The sequence below is a fragment of the Arachis stenosperma genome, chromosome 3 (assembly GCF_014773155.1).
Source record: "Arachis stenosperma cultivar V10309 chromosome 3, arast.V10309.gnm1.PFL2, whole genome shotgun sequence".
Classification (NCBI taxonomy): Eukaryota; Viridiplantae; Streptophyta; class Magnoliopsida; order Fabales; family Fabaceae; genus Arachis; species Arachis stenosperma.
The window spans coordinates 18,780,299-18,800,881 of record NC_080379.1 but is presented as its reverse complement, the minus strand read 5'-3'; the positions used below and the strand labels follow the sequence as shown (position 1 = coordinate 18,800,881).

General features: G+C 39.6%; 1 non-coding gene across 1 annotated transcript; it reads right to left on the bottom strand.

Moving 5' to 3' along the window:
- Window positions 1-15,662: 15,662 nt before the first annotated feature.
- On the bottom strand, window positions 15,663-15,770 carry LOC130971798 (small nucleolar RNA R71). Its single transcript, XR_009083007.1, has one exon. It is a non-coding gene; the product is annotated as a small nucleolar RNA R71 (small nucleolar RNA).
- Between the last annotated feature and the right edge of the window lie 4,813 nt (window positions 15,771-20,583).

Sequence of the window (20,583 nt, the reverse complement as noted above, 5' to 3'; positions counted from 1 at the left end):
TCTGTTTGGCTTACTGGTTTTACAACTATAGCTTTCAGATCTTTGTCTTCCTGTTACAGCTTAATGAACTAAAATTTCTTAGAAGTAGAGCTATATAAGATGGACATAGGAAATCTAGTCAGGATTGAACAATCTCTTTTCTTTTTCTTACAATTTCTTTCACCGTATTTCTATATCTTTTCTTTGTCTTCCTTTAATCATTTTGTTTCTTTTACTCAACCAAGTGCCAAAATTGATGAATTTTGTTTGACGGCTTTTGTTTGTGATGCACCAAGAAGTAGTGCACCTCATATTTCTTGATCTCTTTCCTCCAATCTCTTCGTCCTCACTTGTGTCCTAATCCAACCCTCATGATTTAAGCTGCTGAGTTCCTCATCTGTAGGATGCCTTGACATTTTAAGGTATTTGCCTCCCCACATGCCCATGTCCCCCTACTCTTTTGAGTTTAGATTTTGGCTTTGATATAGAAATATAGAGATAAGAGACAGACATATTTTCTGGCTCAAGTTTTAGAAACTACAAAAAAAAAAAAAAAAAAATACATGAATTTTCTATTCCCGAGATAGGAAATTTTTGTATTTATGTTCTTGTATCTACTACTATATTTTTGTCAGAAAAGACATTATTCAAATGCCGCTTAAAAGATAGTTATAACATTGGAGCCGCTTCTTATTGACCTATTCTTTGCTCCTACCATCATGAGGGCAAATGGAGCACCTCTACTACCCTTGATGACCGGGGAAGTCATGTTATAATATATTCCCGCATGCAAGGCCTTAGTCTAGTAGTTATGATCTTTGCCTTGCAATAAGTGTACTCGGGTTTGAAATTTGGTTGACACTAATAGTGGATGGAAATTGGAAAGCTCTTAGTGTTGGGTGTGTGACTGTGTACGCATGTAATGTGAGTGAGTGCTGTGATATTATAATGCTTAGAGTTGAGAGTTATCCAACCTCTGAACAAGAAAAAAAAAAAAAAAGAAGAGTTATCCAACCTACCTTTCTGACAGAAAAAAAAAAGAACTTATAACGTATTCGCTACATCGTACATCAAATAAAATAGAGAACATTCATGGGAACAAAAATGTGTTGTTATATTTGTCCACACATGTTGGATTGTTGGAGGCACTTAACATTGTCTGATTTTTAGGCCCTACACACGCCTGGTGCAATGGCAGTAGGTCATCTCCAACGTATCTTGACGATTGAAGCGTCTGGTGGTACCTCTATTTGTTTACTGTTTGGAGGTGTTTAGCAACTAAAGAGAGTTCTGATTATAAGTTCCTTTCTCACTATATCTAGTCTAGGGTTAGGTCTTCCATCCTCTCCCACTTTGTGATGCCATCTCTCATTACATGTATTTCTTCATTTGTAGTAGTTCTTTCAAAATCATAGTTCAGTCTTCTAGTAGCATGATTCTCATCTCTACAATCACCCCAGCAAAGAAGCCAAATATTTGAATTCAAATTTGTTTAACACTTGTGACACAACAGAATTGAGTTATGTAGATAACAAAAAGAAAGAAGTTAAAAAAAAAGATATTCTCTACAATCTATCTATAAATGAACAAAATAAAGTTTATACCCACCATATAGAGTTTTCATATAACAAAAGTATTCAAATATTTTCATTCATTAATAAATTTGTCTTCATTCTAAATCTTTTAGTTTAAATAGTCATTTATTTATTTTTCATAGGTATTGTCCTGAGAATTACCTGAAACTGGTTGTTTTAGGCTTAAATGTGAGGTCCAAACACCTTTGAGTGGTATGTCCGACGTCTTCTCCAACGAGGATGAATCTGTCCGAATTGTTTATGAAGAGGTGAAGGGTGTTACTTGCAAGGGACTCCGATGCTTAAGTTAGCAAGGGTTAAAGAAGTTTTTTTAGTAGATTGGGTTCTAAATATACCTTAGCGTGTCAGTATATTTATAATAGAATCGATAACCACCTTTTAGAGTAGTTCCACCTTTGTTGGTAGATGACCGTTCCTTTATTTTTAGAGAAGTCGTTGATATCTCCCTTCTAGATAAATGAGAGATATCTTAGGAGTCGGTTACTTATTTGAATAAGTAGAGCCGGTCTCTACCGCTGTGTCCGATCTTATCAAGGTCGGGTAGATATGGATTGTGTTGAATCTCTTAATTGGTTTTATTTATTTTGGGTCTGACTAGTATTTCTAGGTCAGGGTATGAACAGTGCCCCTGTTTGATCCAAGCTTTATGAGGTCGGACTCGAGTATTTGTAGATCAGTCTGGTCTTTTGTGTGTTAGCACTTCACGTCGGGTACACCGCCTTTCGGGGCTAAGTCGGATACTCGACGTGTTTTTAAGAACTTGAGGTGTTACGTCTTTTCGTAGTCCTGCGCACGTTACTCTACGGTTATTTTGGTAACCGTGCGTGTCATAAATAAGGGGTATAAAATTACTCCGTTGCCCCTAGTATCTTATAAATACCTAAACTCTTTCCTTTTCTTCTTTTTCGCTTCTTCTGAATTGCTTCATCTTCATTTTCTCTCAAAAAGTTCTTCATAGCCCCTTTTTCATTTCAAGATTTCTTTATCTTGAATTTCTATTTGGGAGTTTATTCGTTTGTTGGAGGGTTTGGATCGTACGTGTCTTGCTGTTTTCGTGCACTCTTTCGCTTCGCATTCCCTTAAGGTTGGTTCTTTTAACCTTTTGAACTTCATTTTTGAATAATTTTTTTGCCGCTTATTATTGACGGGATGACAATGATTCTTTGTTTGTTTTGGTGGTTCTGCATTTTCCCTCGTATGTCAAAAATCAATTTTAAAAATTTGCTTTTTTGCTTGAACTTTATTTGTTGTTGTTGCTGTGAATCTGAGTGTGGAGTTTCACTCTATGTTGCCCCCAAATGGTGGTGTTTCGTTCTTGTAAATACAACGCCATTTTTATTTTTACAATGTAGTTTGTCTTTTTGATTTGCAAGAGAGGTTGAAAACCATGGCCATCTTTGACATTGTTGAGGATGGTCCGACCTCTTATGGACTTGTTTGAATGTTTGTGTTGATGTGCCCATATTTTCGACTTGTTGTGATGATTTCTTCTTTGTTGTATTTGTCGGTATAGTTTTATGTCTCGTTAAGTAATTCTCAACATGTCATCTGAAGTCCCGTCCAACCTAGATTGGATAGATATAACCGTTCTTTCTGCCATTTCTGTTATTGATAATGAATATGTTGACATCTTCCGTAGGTAGCATAAGTTATGTATAGATCGGGAGGATGAGAGTAAGTATGAAATCGTAGTTGCCAATCCTGAGGAGAGGGTTTGTTTCTCCCGATTTGACAAGTATGAAATCGTAGTTGCCATTTCATATATGTGTATGAATATTTTTTCACAAAGTTGGGGTTAGACTTCCCTTTCTGTCTTTGAGTCCGAGATCTTTAGACTTTGTAAAGTTGCCCCTTCTCAACTCCACCCCAACTCTTTGGGTTTTTTGAAAATTTATCAATTATTTTGCCATGAACTTGACGTCCTCCCTTCTTCGAAAGTGTTCTCTTTAGTTCTAAGAAGGAGGGCTGGGTCTCCTTTCCAAGTTGTACAGGAGAGAAAGTTCTTTGCCATTTTTGACAATTCTTTCCATGATTTCAAAAAGTACTTCTTCAAAATTTGATCTATTGAGGGTTTCTGATCTTTCCTTAATGAGAGGGATGAAGCCCTTTTTAGCTTGTACTGGGAGGAGAACCCCATAGTTGTTAAGTATAACCTTGATGACTTGGATGAAGTAGAGAAGTGTGTAGTTGTCTTATTCCAGGAGTGTTGGGACTGAGCTCTCAATCTGGACACCAAGAAATTTTTACTAGGAAAATCAAGCCATATCCGTTCTGAACTAGGTAGTATTTCTTTACATTTTGTAGATATTTTTATCAATTACTCTTTACACTGATGCGATTCAACTTTGATACCTTGCAGAAAAGATGACTGGTAAGGTGGCCGCACTAAAAACTCTTCGCACAGCTAAGAAGAACGATGTTACACAAGTTATCCAGCTGAAGGAGGTCGGTGAAACGAGCGATCCCTCTTCTCCCTCGAAATTAAATTCAGGTGCTTCTGCTCGGTTAAGGTCGTTTCTGATCCGACTCATTGTTTTACTCGTCCTGTTGATTCTGGTATTCAGACGAGTCCCCTTGCCCTTCTTTTTCTCAAATAAAAACCTAAGAAGCATGTAACTTCGAAATCAAGAAGTGCATGTGAACAAGGCTTTGATGTTGTAGATTTTTGTGAGAAACACATCCTTCCCAATAGTTTTATTAGTATGGACGATGTTTCTATTAAAAATCACCTTCAAGTCTTAGCCCGAGGTGGGATAAGGACGGCTAGGGTAGGCTCGACTTTATTGAGACAACTTGAGGAGACTTCCATTGGTGCCACTCAGTGAACTTTGCCTGATTTGAAAGCTGAGATGGCATCTTTATGGGATGCTAAGTTGGAGTTAGTAAAAGAGAAGGAAGTTCTTGTGTTCAATCTTTCCAAAGCTCAGGAGAAGGTGAAGCAATCACAGGTTGCTTGTGCTATAGCGGAGGGTTTAAAAAAGAAGGTTGAGGAGAGTTTAGACTCACCTTTTTTCACTAACCTTTAAGTTGTTTTAATAAGGTCAGGTCACGATCTACTTGTATAACTTCTTACACTAATTTGGATCTTGTCGCTTCATCTTGCCTACCATCTAGGTCAGGCAATAATTTTTGCGGTTTTTCAAGTTTAAATTAGTGCGTGTTAGTCAGATAATTAATAGAAAAATGAACTATCATTAATGAGAAAATGATTTACATAAGCTTTCTTGCTACTAAGAGTTTTCCCATTTTACTAACCCTTAGCCCTTCTTATGGTGCCTCGTTAAAACACTTTTCAGGAAAATTCTTCTCGGGAAAAAATCATGAAGACAGAAAAAAGAGTACACCAGGGAGCAAAGTGCGCTTTCTAGCTGTAGTACTTTTTCAAGTTGCATGCGTGCCACGACCTTGGGAGTTCCTTTCCTGGCAAGTCGGACACTTTGAAATAACCCTTTCCCAAGATTTCAATTATCTTGTAAAGCCCTTGACAGAGGCAAAAATTGACCGATTAAGAATTTAATGGAATAAATACGTTGCAAGTACAGTTCTTAACTAGTGAAAATTTGCTTATCAATTTAAAAGGGTTGTCACAAAATTAGAATAAAAATGCTGGGAGTATAAATCCCAGGTCGTCTCCCAACGAGTTGACAAAAGAGTGCAGCTTATTGGTCAGAGATTTTTCAAGAAATTTTGAGTTTGAGAAACAGGAAAATAAATAAGAGAATTTATATAATTTAAATAAAGATCTTGACCGGGAGAAGATTAATTGGAAATTCTATCCTTGTTGGATTTCTCTCAAGATCAATTGATAATTGGTAGTTGTTTCCACTTAGTTATCCTTTACTGAATAAAGGAAGGTCAAGTAAGTTGGAAGTCAACTTCTATTCACAAATTCTAATCCTCTCCCTTCGGAAGGATTAGCGTCAGTGACTAGAGATTCAACCAACAATAAACCTAATTACAATTTGACTCTTGAGTATTCCAACTCAAGGTTCTCCTTTTAATCAACTCCCAATCAAGTTGGAAAACTACTCCATTATCATAAATGTAGACTTCATAAAATTAAAAGGGAAAATAAATAAAGACATGATAAACAATAATAAAAAAGATCAATTAAAAATAAAAATAGTTCTTGTATTAATAAACTCTAAAAAGAATCCAATTGTAGCTCCGGACAAATTAAGGATATGAAAGAGTAAGTGAAAAGTAAGAAAACAAACTAGAATGACGCAGTCTTGGCGGAGGTAACAACTCTTCTCAATATCCAAATCCAAAAGCAAATAAAAATTCTAAGAATTATGAATGTGTAGTGTGAAAACCTAGAAGAGGAGTAAAATCAGATCTAAAAACTAAAAACTATCCTAATGAGAATCTCCCTGAGTCTCTGCATGTTTCTCAGCTTTAGTCTGTGTTTCTGGGCCAAAATTTGGGTTAAAATGCGGCCCAAAATTGCTCCCAACGTGTTCTGTAAATTCTGCAGATCGCGCATGTCACGCGTACGCGTCATCCACGTGATCGCGTCATCCGACGTTTTTCTTTGCCACGCGTACGCGTCATCCGTGCAGATTTCAATCCACGCATTCGCGTCAGGCATGCGAACGCGTCACTGCGATTTTTTCCATTTCGCGGGATCGCATGAGCCATGCGTCTGTGTCGGTGTTTGCTGGTCATCTCCTTGATTTCTTGTGTTCCTTCCATTTTTGCAAGCTTCTTTTCCATTCTCTAAGCCATTCCTGCCCTATGAAACCTGAAACACTTAACACACAGATCACGGCATCGAATGGTATAAAAAAGAATTAAAATACACAATAAAAAGATCTCTATGAAGTAAGTTTTTCAACTATAGAACAACTTTGGGAAGGAATTGTAATATCATGCTAATCATATGGATAAGTGGGTAAAGACTTGATAAAACCACTCAATTAAACACAATATAAATCATAAATCATATGGATTTTTTTATTTTCTATTTTACATGAGTAGGTACCTAAATTTTCATTATTTTATCATGACACATTTTCTTATTAACCCTTGTTCCCACAGTTTTTCCAAACTTAATTAACACACAATTTCTATCTTAAGCTATCCAAAGATTCTATTTGGGATAATTAATTTGTTTTTCTGCTTGAGGCTAGTGATGTGGTAAAATATAGAACAAATGGGATTAAAAGGCTCAAAGTGGCTAACAAAGGTAATTTAAAGGTTAGGCTTATTTGGGATAAGTGAGATAAACAAATAATGGCCTCAATCATATGCATGCATATAACACATTAAATATTGGACATATAGGATGAAACAAAATATAAATTACAATCATAGAGAAGTAAACACACAAGAATAAAATGTTTATGGTTAAATAGTGTAACCATATAAATAAGCTCAAAATCTCACGGGTTGTGTGTTCTTTAGCTCAAAAACCATGTTCCAATTGCAACTTCAAACAAATTTAACACAAAAAGTTTTGATTTAAAATAGTGAAAATTTTCAAGAATAGGGTCTTGAAAAGAAACTCATTATATTTTAACCAAATAGAACATGCATGCAAATAACCTATTATTAAACAATCTATCCTATCCAAATCAAAGGAAAAATAACTAAATATCCTACTTTATTGATGTTAGGGAAGAGAAGTTACCTCCAGAAGTCAGGTACTGACCGACCTCCCCACACTTAAGACTTTGCACCGCCCTCGGTGCCATCTGTCAGGAACAAAAGGGGGCTGGTAGCAGTATCTCCACAGTCAGGACTGTCATGGCTCCCTGTGCTGGTAAATAAAGTGGAGTCCGGAGTGTCTGGGTCTTTGTCAAGTCTGTGGTTTCCCATAAGCATCTCCTTGAGGTATGTGAATCGGTGCTGGTTACGCCGCTCTCATAGCTTCACTTTCTGTTCTTGCCGGTCCAACCTCTCCAGGATCTGATGGAGTAGCTGACTTGTTGAAGGTGCTTGTGGTGTGGAAGGAGGAATGTCTTCAGCCTGTTCTGCAGGTTGGCTGGTAGTGGCTGCTGGAGGTCTGATATATTTCCCGTTAGGGACGTACTGATCACTCCATGGAAGCATGGCTCTGGTGTCCCCAGTCCTGTAGGAGACTCCGGCTGTTGAGACAAGATCTGAGACTAAGACGGGAAAAGGTAAGTTGCCCATAATTTGTACGTGTCCCATGGCATTCCGGATGTGTCTTGGTAGGTTTAGAGGCTGGTCTGTAATGATACACCAGAGTAGAACAACCATGTCAGCAGTGAAGGAGGACTTGTGTGTGCTCAGAAAGATGTAATGGGACATAATCTGTGCCCATACTCGAGCCTCCAAGGTAAATGCTGAAGCCGATATCCCTTTTGGTCGGGATCGATGGTATCCATAAATCCATCTACTGCCAGGTTGTGCGATAACTCTAAGAACGATGTCCCAGTCAAATTGGTATGTCTAGCGCTTGAGTGAGGCTTCTTGAAAGGCGTCCAATCCTTCTGGAGCAGGGGGAAGATCTAAAGTTTTTTGAATGGCCTCTTCTGTGATGGGGACTTGCTTCTGACGGACATAGACAGACTGCAGGGTTGGCAAGTGAAAGTTGGAGTAGAATTCAACTACCCATGATAGGTTAACTTGTCGCGGCTGTCTCTGTAGGAATCCCCATTGTCTTCGCTCAATGCGGGGCTCAACAAATTCAGCAATTTGGGTCAGGAGGATGGGAAGGTGCTCATTGTTATAGTTCTTTTCCGCCAGAATGGGGAACATCTGCTCACAGTAGCAATTAGTGAACCGCGCAACGTCCTTTGTCGGAGAGGCCTTCTCTTTTTCATCGACCTTGATGATCCTCTTGATTCGTTTTGTTGAGGGTTTAACCGCTGTTGAAGATGGCTCTACCACTAAGGCTCGTTTTGTTCCTCTCCTTGCCAGTGGTGTGGGAGTAGCTTTCTCTTTACATTTTTTGGTGGCCATCCTAAAAGGGGAAAAAGAAAGTAACTTGTAAAGCTAAGGGTTAGAGCAAGAGAGCGAACGGTAGTGGTGGTAATCAATGCATGGTAAAGAAGAATGTCGTTAACATATGGTCATGACTACATGTGAAAAGTCCATCAATGAAAATATAGCAAGTGCATGTAATGACAATTAAATGCAAGACGTTTATTGGCATACTGGCAAAGGCATGAGTAGCATAGATCAAGCATTCAATGTCCAAGTTAGATTACCAAGTCTTTCAAACTAACAATATGTTTGTAATGGCAATTATATTTAATTAATAAAATATAAAAGGAGTTTCGTGAAAAGCAAGCATTTAGAGTAGTAGAATAAAAGAATTCCAATAATAGGGCATAATGTCATACGGGCCTTTTCACAAACACATAGCGTGCATGGTAAATATGTTATCGAAAGTATTAAATTGAACATGCAAGCAACCCTATAAAAAGTAATATAATTGTCAAACAATTTCTTAATAATCCACAAGCAAAATATAGAGACTAATGACCCAAATAAATTTCTAACACCAAGAAAGAAGGTTTAAAAAGAAAAAGAAAAAGAAAAAGAAAACATAAATAAGGAAAGAGAAAAAAAGAAGAAGAAAATAAAAATAATAAATGGAAAAGTAAAGAGAGAAGAAGGAAAGAAAAGAACCTTGATGATGAGTGGGAAAAAGAAAGAGGGGGGAAAAACAAGAAAGTAGTGGAAAAGAATGAAGAGGGAAGGAAGGAAGAAGAAGGGAAGAAGAAGGGAGAAAGAAAAATTAGGATTTGGGGAAGAAAAGATATGATATTTGGCTGATCTGGATAAACTGTGCGGCGCAGGCGACGCGGACGCATGGGGCACGCGGTCGCGCGGTTGGCGCGATTTTGAAGTGACGCGGATGCGTCGGTCATGCGAACGCGTGACGTGAATTGCGCTAATAGCGTCAGAGCAGCCTCGCGTACGCACAACTTTCTGTTTAATTTGTATATTTGCCAAAATTTAGGGTGACGCATTCGCGTGGTTGACGTGATTGCATGAAAGGCCATATTTTGAAAATAACGCGGACGCGTGGGTCACGCGTTCGCGTGGGTCACGCGTTGGCGTGGTTGGGCTTGTTCTTCTAGCATGGTTCCAACTTCCAGCCCCATTCCAGCCTAACATTCTGCCATACACCCTTTTTACGTCGATTTATTTGGGGCACACGTTCGCGTGGGTGACACGGACGCGTGGGAGGCCATTTTTCCACGACGCGGACGCGTCAGGGATGCGGTCGCGTGGGCATATTTATGCCAAAGGCACGCCTCCAAGCAGGCTTTCGTGCGACTTTCTGTAAAATTCTTTTCTCTTTCGAAGGCACATATGACGCGGACGCGTCGGCGATGCTGTCGCGTCACGTGTCATTTTTTGTGTGTGTGTGTAGAATGCAAATGCAAATGTGAATACAGACTATATGCAGAGATTAAGAGAAAAGTCATTAACACCATAAAAATAGAATAAAGTAAAATAAAACTAAGACTGAAACAGAACAATCATACCATGGTGGGTCGTCTTCCACCCAACACTTTGCTTTAACGTCCTTAAGTTGGATGCTCCACTAGCTCAGTTTCCTGCTGTTGGTGGATCCTCCAAGAGGAAGATCTCTAGCTCCTTGTTCTTCTGCATCTTCTCACCATGATATAGCTTTAAGCGATGTCCATTGACCTTGATGAATTCAGAACTTGAAGGATGACTCAAGTGAAAGACTCTGTATGGCTCAGCCTTCTCTACTCGATAAAGACCGTCCCATCTTGGTCTCAACTTGCCTGGCATGAGCCTTAATCTGGAGTTGTAAAGGAGGACTAAGTCCCCAGGTTGGAACTCTCTCCTCTTGATGTGCTTATCATGCATAGCCTTCACCTTCTCTTTGTACAGCCTGGAGTTCTCATAAGCTTCTAGGCAAAGGTTTTCTAATTCTTGCAGTTGCAACCTCCTTTCAACTTCGGCTTTTCCAAATTCCATATTGCATTTTTTTACCGCCCAGAAGGCTTTGTGCTCTACCTCAACTGGGAGGCGACAGGCCTTTCCATAAACTAAGCGGAAGGGACTCATCCCGATTGGTGTCTTGTATGCTATCCGATATGCCCAAAGCACATCTTGGAGCCTGGTGCTCCAGTTCTTTCTATGAGGTTTGACTATCTTCTGTAATATACGCTTTATCTCTCTGTTAGATACCTCGGCTTGCCCACTGGTCTGGGGATGGTAGGCTGTTGCTACTTTGTGAATTATCCCATGCTTCTTCAGTAATCCTGTTAGTCCCCTGTTACAAAAGTGAGTGCCTTGATCACTCACGATTGCTTGTGGTGATCCAAAGCGACAAATAATATGGTTTCTCACAAAGGAAACAACAGTGTTAGCATCATTAGTACGGGTAGGAATTGCTTCCACCCATTTAGAAACGTAATCTACAGCTAACAGTGTATAAAGGTGACCATTAGAATTTGGAAATGGACCCATGAAGTCGATGCCCCAAACATAAAAAATTTCACAGAAAAGCATAATCTGTTGAGGCATCTCATCCCTCTTGGATATATTACCAAACCTTTGGCAAAGGGAACAAGGTTTACAAAATTCAGCAGCATCTTTAAAAAAAGTAGGCCATCAGAATTCGCAGTCTAGGATTTTTCTAGCTATTCTTTGAGGGCCAAAATGTCCTCCACTCTCAGATGAGTGGCAGGCCCCTAAAATAGACTGGAATTCTGATTGAGGCACACACCGTCAAATTACTTGGTCAGCACCACACCTCCATAAATATGGATCATCCCATAAATAATATTTGGACTCACTTTTCAGCTTGTCTCTTTGATGCTTAGTAAAATTTGGAGAAAAAGTGTGACTAACTAGATAATTAGCTACCGACGCATACCAAGAAACCACTTCAGATACTGCCTATAAGCTATCAAATGGGAAAGTATCATTGATAGCAGTGGAGTTATCCTTAATGTGCTCAAGGCGACTCAAGTGGTCTGCCACTAAATTCTGGTTACCACTCCTATCCTTAATTTCTAAATCAAATTCTTGCAGCAGCAGTATCCAACGTATTAGCCTTGGTTTGGACTCCTTTTTAGCTAATAAATATTTTAGAGCTGCATGGTCTGAGTATACTACTACCTTAGCACCAAGTAAATAGGCTCGGAATTTATCCAGAGCAAAAACAATAGCAAGAAGCTCTTTTTCAGTAGTAGTATAATTAGATTGAGCAGTGATGAGCGGATGATTTGTATACTTTTTGGCATTGTTTTTAGTATGTTTTTGATATGATCTAGTTAGTTTTTAGTATATTTTTATTAGTTTTTAGTTAAAATTCACTTTTCTGGACTTTACTATGAGTTTGTGTGTTTTTCTGTGATTTCAGGTATTTTCTGGCTGAAATTGAGGGACCTGAGCAAAAATCTGATCCAGAGACTCAAAAGGACTGCAGATGCTGTTGGATTCTGACCTCCCTGCACTCGAAGCGGATTTTCTGGAGCTACAGAGGCCCAATTGGCGCGCTCTCAACGGCGTTGGAAAGTAGACATCCTGGGCTTTCCAGCAATATATGATAGTCCATACTTTGCCCAAGATTTGATGGCCCAAACCGGCGTTCAAAGTCACCTCAAGAAATCCCAGCGTTAAACGCTGGAACTGGCACCTAATTGGGAGTTAAACGCCCAAACTGGCACTAAAGCTGGCGTTTAACTCCAAGGAGAGTCTCTACACGAAATTTCTTCATTGCTCAGCCCAAGCACACACCAAGTGGGCCCGGAAGTGGATTTTTATGTCATTTACTCATCTATGTACTAGTTTTCTATAAGTAGGACCTTTTACTATTGTATTAGGAACATCTTGGTAGCTATCTTTGAGTTTTATGCTATCTTAGATCATTGGGAGGCTGGCCATTCGGCCATGCCTAGATCTTATGCTTATGTATTTTCAACGGTGGAGTTTCTACACACCATAGATTAAGGTGTGGAGCTCTGCTGTACCTCGAGTATTAATGCAATTACTATTGTTCTTCCATTCAATTCCGCTTGTTCTTTTACCAAGATATCACTTGTTCTTCAACCTGATGAAGGTGATGATTGACGCCCATCACCATTCTCACCCATGAACAAGGTGACTGACAACCATTCTTGTTCTACAAGCATCTGAGGCTTAGTGAATATCTCTTGGATTCTTCGGAATCTTCGTGGTATAGGCAGGACCTGATGGCGGCATTCAAGAGAATCCGGAAGGTCTAAACCTTGTCTGTGGTATTCTGAGTAGGATTCAATGACTGAATGACTGTGACGTGCTTCAAACCTGTAACCTACTGGGCGTTAGTGACAGACGCAAAAGAGTTATTCTATTCCGGTAGGGGAGGGAACCAAACCGGTGATTGGCAGCACTGTGACAGAGTGTGTGCATTAGCTTTCACTGCGCGGATGGGAGGTAGCTGCTGACAACAGTGAAACCTTACACGAGCTTGCCATGGAAAGGAGTAAGAAGGATTGGATGAAGACAGTAGGAAAGCAGAGAGAGACGGAAGGGAAGGCATCTTCATGCACTTGTCTGAAGCTCTTACACCAATGATATACATAAGTATCACTATCCTTATCTTCTATGTTATTTTCGTTCATCACCATATACATCTGAGTTTGCCTGACTAAGATTTACAAGATGACCATAGCTTGCTTCAATACTAACAATCTCCGTGGGATCGACCCTTACTCACGTAAGGTTTATTACTTGGACGACCCAGTGCACTTGCTGGTTAGTTGTGCGAAGTTGTGTAATGCCATGGTATTGAGCCACCAAGTTCTTGGAGCCATTACCGGGGATTATTTGAGTTGTGAAAAAGTATTGTTCACAATTTCACGCACCAAGTTTTTGGCGCCGTTGCCGGGGATTGTTCAAGTTTTGAGCAAGTTTTTGGTAACATCAGTGCCAAGATCCGGCAACAACATCAAGTTTTTGGTGTTATTGCCCGGGATTGTTTAGGCTGGACAACTGACGGTTCATCTTGTTGCTTAGATTAGGTATTATTTTTTTCGAAATTCTTGAAGATGAATTCTAGAGTTTCATGATGATTTGTTGAAATCTGGCTGGCTGAGAAGCCATGTCTAATCTCATTGGACCGAGGTTTCAACTTATCACCACAAGAGCTTGTTGATTTTCATCAATTTTGCTCTTGGAGCAGTGATCTGCTAAGATTTGGCTGACCTTTGGTCATGTCTAGTGTTTTGGACCGAAGCTTTCTTTGAAAGCTTGGCTGGCTGTGAAGCCATGTCTAATTCCTGGACCGGAGTCTTAGACTAGCACTGCACTGATTCCTGGAATTCTCATTAAGAATTTTGATACCTTTTCCTACTTAATTTTCGAAAAACACAAAAAAATTACAAAATCATAAAAAGACCAAAAAAATTTGATGTTTCTTGCATAAGTTTAGTGTCTCATCCTAAGTTTGGTGTCAAATGCATGTTTTTGTTATAATTTTCGAATCCATGCATATATTTCTTTGTTTTGATCTTTGAATTCTATTGACTTGAAGTATTTTGTGTGTCTCATATGCATTCTCATATTGTTAGTGTCAGTAGTATACAAACTGCTAAGTTTGGTGTCTTGCATGCATTGTTAATTGATTCCTTTTGCATTTTGATTATTAAAAATCCAAAAATATTTTTAATTTGTGTCTTTTCAAGTCAATGATACAAAGAATTGAAGATTCAGAACATACTGCAGAGGAATTACACAGAAAAAGCTGAGCATTCAAAAATGCCCAGTGAAGAAGGCAGACTGGCGTTTAAACGCCAGCCAGGGTACCTGGTTGGGCGTTTAACGCCCAAAGAGGTAGCATTTTGGGCGTTAAACGCCAGAATGTATACCATTCTGGGCGTTTAACGCCAGGATGGTGCTAGGGGGAAGATTTTGTTTTCAAATCAATTTTTTCTTAGTTTTTCAAAATCAAATCTTTTTCAAATCAAATCTTTTCAATCAAATGTTTTCAAAATCAATTTCTTTCCTTTTTAAAAGATACTTACTAACAATTAATGATTTGATTGAACATCTCAAAAATTGTTGCCTTTTCTGTTGAGAAAGGTTTTATGTTTGAATCATATCTTTTCTTGTTAGGCAAGTCATTAATTTTTAAAATCATATCTTTTCAAATTGTTTTCAAATCATATCTTTTAAAATTGTTTTCAAATCATATCTTCTCAATCACATCTTTTTAAAACCATAACTTTTCAATTAAATCTTTTTAACCACATCTTTTTCAAAATAGTTTTCAATCAAATCTTTTTAATTTCTAATTTTAAAATCTTTTTTCAAAAATCACTTGATTTCTTTTCCACTTTGATTTTCGAAAATCAATTAATGTTTTTCAAAAATGTTTTCAAAATATTTTAATGAATTTTCGAAAATTCTCTTCCCTCCTTCCCACATCCTTCTATTTATGGAGTACCACTCCTTCTAAATGCACAATTCGAACCTTATCTAATTAAAGTTCGAATTCATCTTCTCCTTCTTCTTTCTATTTCTTTTTTCCTCTGACATTTCAAGGAATCTCTATACTGTGACATAGAGGATTCCACACTTTCTGTTTCTCTTCTCTTTCATATGAGCAGGAGCAGAGACAAAGGCATTCTTGTTGAGGCTGATCCTGAACCCGAAAGGACCTTGAAGAGAAAGCTAAGAGAAGCCAAAACAAAACTCTCTTTAGAGGACCTGACCGAATTCTTCAAGGAAGAAGAACAAATGGCAGCCGAAAACAACAATAATGCCAACAATGCAAGGAAGGTGCTTGGTGACTTTACTGCACCTACTCCTGATTTCTATGGGAGAAGCATCTCTATCCCTGCCATTGGAGCAAACAACTTTGAGCTTAAGCCTCAATTAGTTTCTCTAATGCAACATAATTACAAGTTCCATGGACTTCCAATGGAAGATCCTCATCAGTTCTTAGCTGAATTCTTGCAAATCTGTGACACAGTCAAGACTAATGGGGTTAACCCTGAGATCTATAGACTGATGCTATTCTCTTTTGCTGTGAGAGACAGAGCTAGAATATGGTTGGACTCTCAACCTAAAGAAAGCCTGGACTCTTGGGAAAAGCTAGTCAATGCCTTCTTGGCAAAGTTCTTTCCACCACAAAGATGGAGTAAGCTTAGAGTGGAAGTCCAAACCTTCAGACAGAAGGATGGAGAATCCCTCTATGAAGCTTGGGAAAGATACAAACAATTAATCAGAAGATGTCCTTCAGACATGCTTTCTGAATGGAGCATCATAGGTATTTTCTATGATGGTCTCTCTGAACTATCCAAAATGTCTTTGGATAGCTCTGCTGGAGGATCTCTACATCTGAAGAAGACGCCTGCAGAAGCTCAAGAATTGATTGAAATGGTTGCAAATAACCAATTCATGTACACTTCTGAAAGGAATCCTGTGAACAATGGGACTAGTCAGATGAAAGGAGTTCTTGAGATTGACACTCTGAATGCCATATTGGCTCAGAACAAGATATTGACTCAACAAGTCAATTTGATTTCTCAAAGTCTGTCTGGAATGCAAAATGCACCAAACAGTACTAAGGATGCTTCATCTGAGGAAGAAGCTTATGATCCTGAGAACCCTTCCATGGAAGAGGTGAATTACCTAGGAGAACCCTATGGTAACACCTATAATTCTTCATAGAGAAATCACCCAAATCTCTCATGGAAGAATCAAGAGAGACCTCAACAAAGTTTCAATAACAATAATGGTGGAAGAAACAGGTTTAGCAATGGCAAGCCTTTTCCATCATCTTCTCAGCAACAGACAGAGAGTTCTAAGCAGAATACCTCTGACTTAGCAACCATGGTCTCTGATCTAATCAAAACCACTCAAAGTTTCATGACTGAAACTAGATCCTCCATTAGGAATTTGGAAGGACAAGTGGGTCAGCTGAGCAAGAAAATTACTGAACTTCCCCCAAGCACTCTCCCAAGTAACACTGAAGAAAATCCAAAAGGAGAGTGCAAAGCCATAAATATGGCCGAATTCTGGGAGGAAGAAAAGGCAGTGAACGCCACTGAGAAAGGCCTCACTGGACGTCCACTGGCCTCCAATGAGTTCCCCAATGAGGAACCTTGGGAATCTGAGGCTCAAACTGAGACCATAGAGATTCCCTTGGACTTACTACTGCCTTTCATGAGCTCTGATGAGTATTCTTCCTCTGAAGAGGATGAGTATGTCACTGAAGAGCAAGTTGCTAAATACCTTGGAGCAATCATGAAGCTGAATGACAAGTTATTTGGAAATGAGACTTGGGAGGACGAACCCCCTTTGCTCACCAAAGAACTGGATAACTTGTCTAGGCAGCAATTGCCTCAAAAGAGGCAAGATCCTGGGAAGTTTTCTATACCTTGTACCATAGGCACCATGACCTTCAAGAAGGCCTTGTGTGACTTGGGGTCAAGTGTAAACCTCATGCCCCTCTCTGTAATGGAGAAATTAGGGATCTTTGAGGTGAAAGCTGCAAAAATCTCACTAGAGATGGCAGACAACTCAAGAAAACAAGCCTATGGACTTGTAGAGGATGTTCTGGTTAAGGTTGAAGACCATTACATTCCTACTGATTTCATAGTCCTAGAGACTGGGAAGTGCATGGATGAATCCATCATCCTTGGCAGACCCTTCCTAGCCACAGCAAAGGCTGTGATTGATGTTGATAGAGGAGAGTTGATCATTCAAGTGAATGAAGAATCCTTGGTGTTTAAGGCCCAAGGATATCCCTCTGTCATCATGGAGAAGAAGCATGAAGAGCTTCTCTCAAAACAGAGCCAAACAGAGCCCCCACAGTCAGACTCTAAGTTTGGTGTTGGGAGGCCACAATCAAACTCTAAGTTTGGTGTTGAACCCCCACATTCAAACTCTAAGTTTGGTGTTGGGAAGTTCCAACACGGTTCTGAGCATCTCTGAGGCTCCATGAGAGTCCTCTGTCAAGCTAATGACAGTAAAGAAGCGCTTGTTGGGAGGCAACCCAATGTTTTATAATTAATTATTTTCTTTTGTTATTTTATCTTTTTTGTAGGTTGATGATCATAAGAAGTCACAAAAACAATGAAAAAAGCAAAAACAAAATGAAAAACAGGAAGAAAAACAGCACACCCTGGAGGAGAAGAAGCTGGCGTTCAAACGCCAGTAATGCTAGCTGTTGGGCGTTTAACGCCCAGTCTGGCACCATTCTGGGCGTTTAACGCCAGAAAGGGGCACCAGACTGGCGTTAAACGCCAGGAATGGGCACCAGCCCGGCGTTTAACGCCAGAAAAGGCTCAAAACGTGGATTTTGACGCCATTTGGTGCAAGGATGCCTTTTCCTTGACACTACAGGATCTGTGGACCCCACAGGACCCTACCATCACTCTCTCTCTTCTTCCCCCATTCACCAATCACCTCAACACCTCTTCCCCAAAAACCCCTCACCTATCAAATCCCATCTTTCTCTTCACCACTCACATCCATCCTTCATAACACCCCACCAACCTCACCCTTCAAATTCAAACCACTTTCCCTCCCAAACCCACCCTCAAATGGCCGAACCCTCATCCCCCTCTTTCCTATATAAACCCCTCTTTACCCCTTCATTTTCCACAACCTAAACACCCTTTCTTCCCTTCTTGGCCGAACACACTACCATCTCCCTCTTCCTCATTTCTTCTTCTTCTACTCTCTTCTTTCTTCTTTTGCTCGAGGACGAGCAAACATTTTAAGTTTGGTGTGGTAAAAGCGTTGCTTTTTCATAACCATTTATGGCATCCAAGGCCGGAGAAACCTCTAGAAAGAGGAAAGGGAAGGCAAAGGCTTCCACCTCCGAGTCATGGGAGATGGATAGATTCCTCTCAAGGGTGCATCAAGTCCACTTCTATGAAGTTGTGGCCTTGAAGAAGGTGATCCCCGAAGTCCCCTTTTCACTCAAAAAGGGTGAATACCCGGAGATCCGCCATGAGATCCGAAGAAGAGGTTGGGAAGTACTTACCAACCCCATTCAACAAGTCGGAATCTTGATGGTTCAAGAGTTCTATGCCAATGCATGGATCACCAAGAACCATGACCAAAGTGTGAACCCGGATCCAAAGAATTATCTTACTATGGTTCGGGGGAAATACTTGGATTTTAGTCCGGAAAGTGTGAGGGTGGCGTTCAACTTGCCTATGATGCAAGGAGATGAGCATCCTTACACTAGAAGGGTCAACTTTGATCAAAGGTTGGACCAAGTCCTCACAGTCATATGTGAAGAGGGCGCACAATGGAAGCAAGATTCAAGAGGAAAGCCGGTCCAATTGAGAAGGCATGACCTCAAACCCGTGGCTAGAGGATGGTTAGAGTTCATACAACGCTCAATCATTCCCACTAGCAACCGGTCCGAAGTTACCATAGACCGGGCCATCATGATTCATAGCATCATGATTGGAGAAGAAATAGAGGTTCATGAGGTTATAGCCCAAGAACTCTATAGGGTGGCGGACAAGACCTCTACCTTGGCAAGGTTAGCCTTTCCTCACCTCATTTGTCACCTCTGTTATTCAGTGGGAGTTGACATAGAGGGAGACATCACCATTGATGAGGACAAGCCCATCACTAAGAAAAGGATGGAGTACACAAGAGATCCCACTCATCATGAGATCCCTGAGATTCCTCAAGGGATGAATTTTCCTCCACAAGACTATTGGGGGCAACTAAACACCTCCCTAGGAGAGTTGAGTTCCAATATGGGACAACTAAGGGTGGAGCACCAAGAACACTCCATTCTCCTCCATGAAATTAGAGAAGAACAAAGAATCATGAGAGAGGAGCAACAAAGGCAAGGAAGAGACATTGAGGAGCTCAAGCACTCCATAGGACCTTCAAAAGCAAGGAAGAGCCGCCATCACTGAGGTGGACCCATTCCTTGATTTCCTTGTTCTTTATTCTCATGTTTTTCGATTTTTATGCTTTATGTTATCCATGCTTGTGTCTTGTGATCATTAGTGTCTTAGTGTCTATGCCTTAAAGTTGTGAATGTCCTATGAATCCATCACCTTTCTTGAATAAAAATGTGCTTAATTGAAAAAGGAAGAATTGCATGAATTTTGAATTTTATAATAGTTTAATTATTTTGATGTGGTGGCAATATTTTTGTTCTCTGAATGTATGCTTAAACAGTGCATATGTATCTTGAATTTGTGGTTCATGAATGTTGGCTCTTGAAAGAATGATGAAAAAGGAGACATGTTATTGAGGATCTGAAAAATCAATAAAATGATTCTTGAAGCAAGAAAAAGCATTGCTATTCAAAAAAAAAAAAAGAAAAAAAAGAGAGAAAACGAAAAAAAATAATAATAAGAGTTGTGATCCAAGGCAAATAAGAGTGTGCTTAAGAACCCTGGACACCTCTAATTGGGGACTTTAGCAAAGCTGAGTCACAATCTGAAAAGGTTCACCCAATTATGTGTCTGTGGCATGTATGTATCCGGTGGTAATACTGGAAAGACAGAGTGCTTTGGGCCACAGCCAAGACTCAATAAATAGCTATGTTCAAGAATCATCATACTTTACTAGGAGAATCATTAACACTATCTGGATTCTAAGTTCCTAAAGAAGCCAACCATTCTGAATTTCAAAGGAGAGATTGAGGTGCCAAAACTGTTCAGAGGCAAAAAGTTAAAAGCCCCGCTCATCTAATTAATACTGATCTTCACAGATGTTTTTGGAATTCATTGCATATTCTCTTCCTTTTATCTTATTTGATTTTCAGTTGCTTGGGGACAAGCAACAATTTAAGTTTGGTGTTGTGATGAGCGGATGATTTGTATACTTTTTGGCATTGTTTTTAGTATGTTTTGATATGATCTAGTTAGTTTTTAGTATATTTTTATTAGTTTTAGTTAAAATTCACTTTTCTGGACTTTACTATGAGTTTGTGTGTTTTTCTGTGATTTCAGGTATTTTCTGGCTGAAATTGAGGGACTTGAGCAAAAATCTGATCCAGAGACTCAAAAGGACTGCAGATGCTGTTGGATTCTGACCTCCCTGCACTCGAAGCGGATTTTCTGGAGCTACAGAA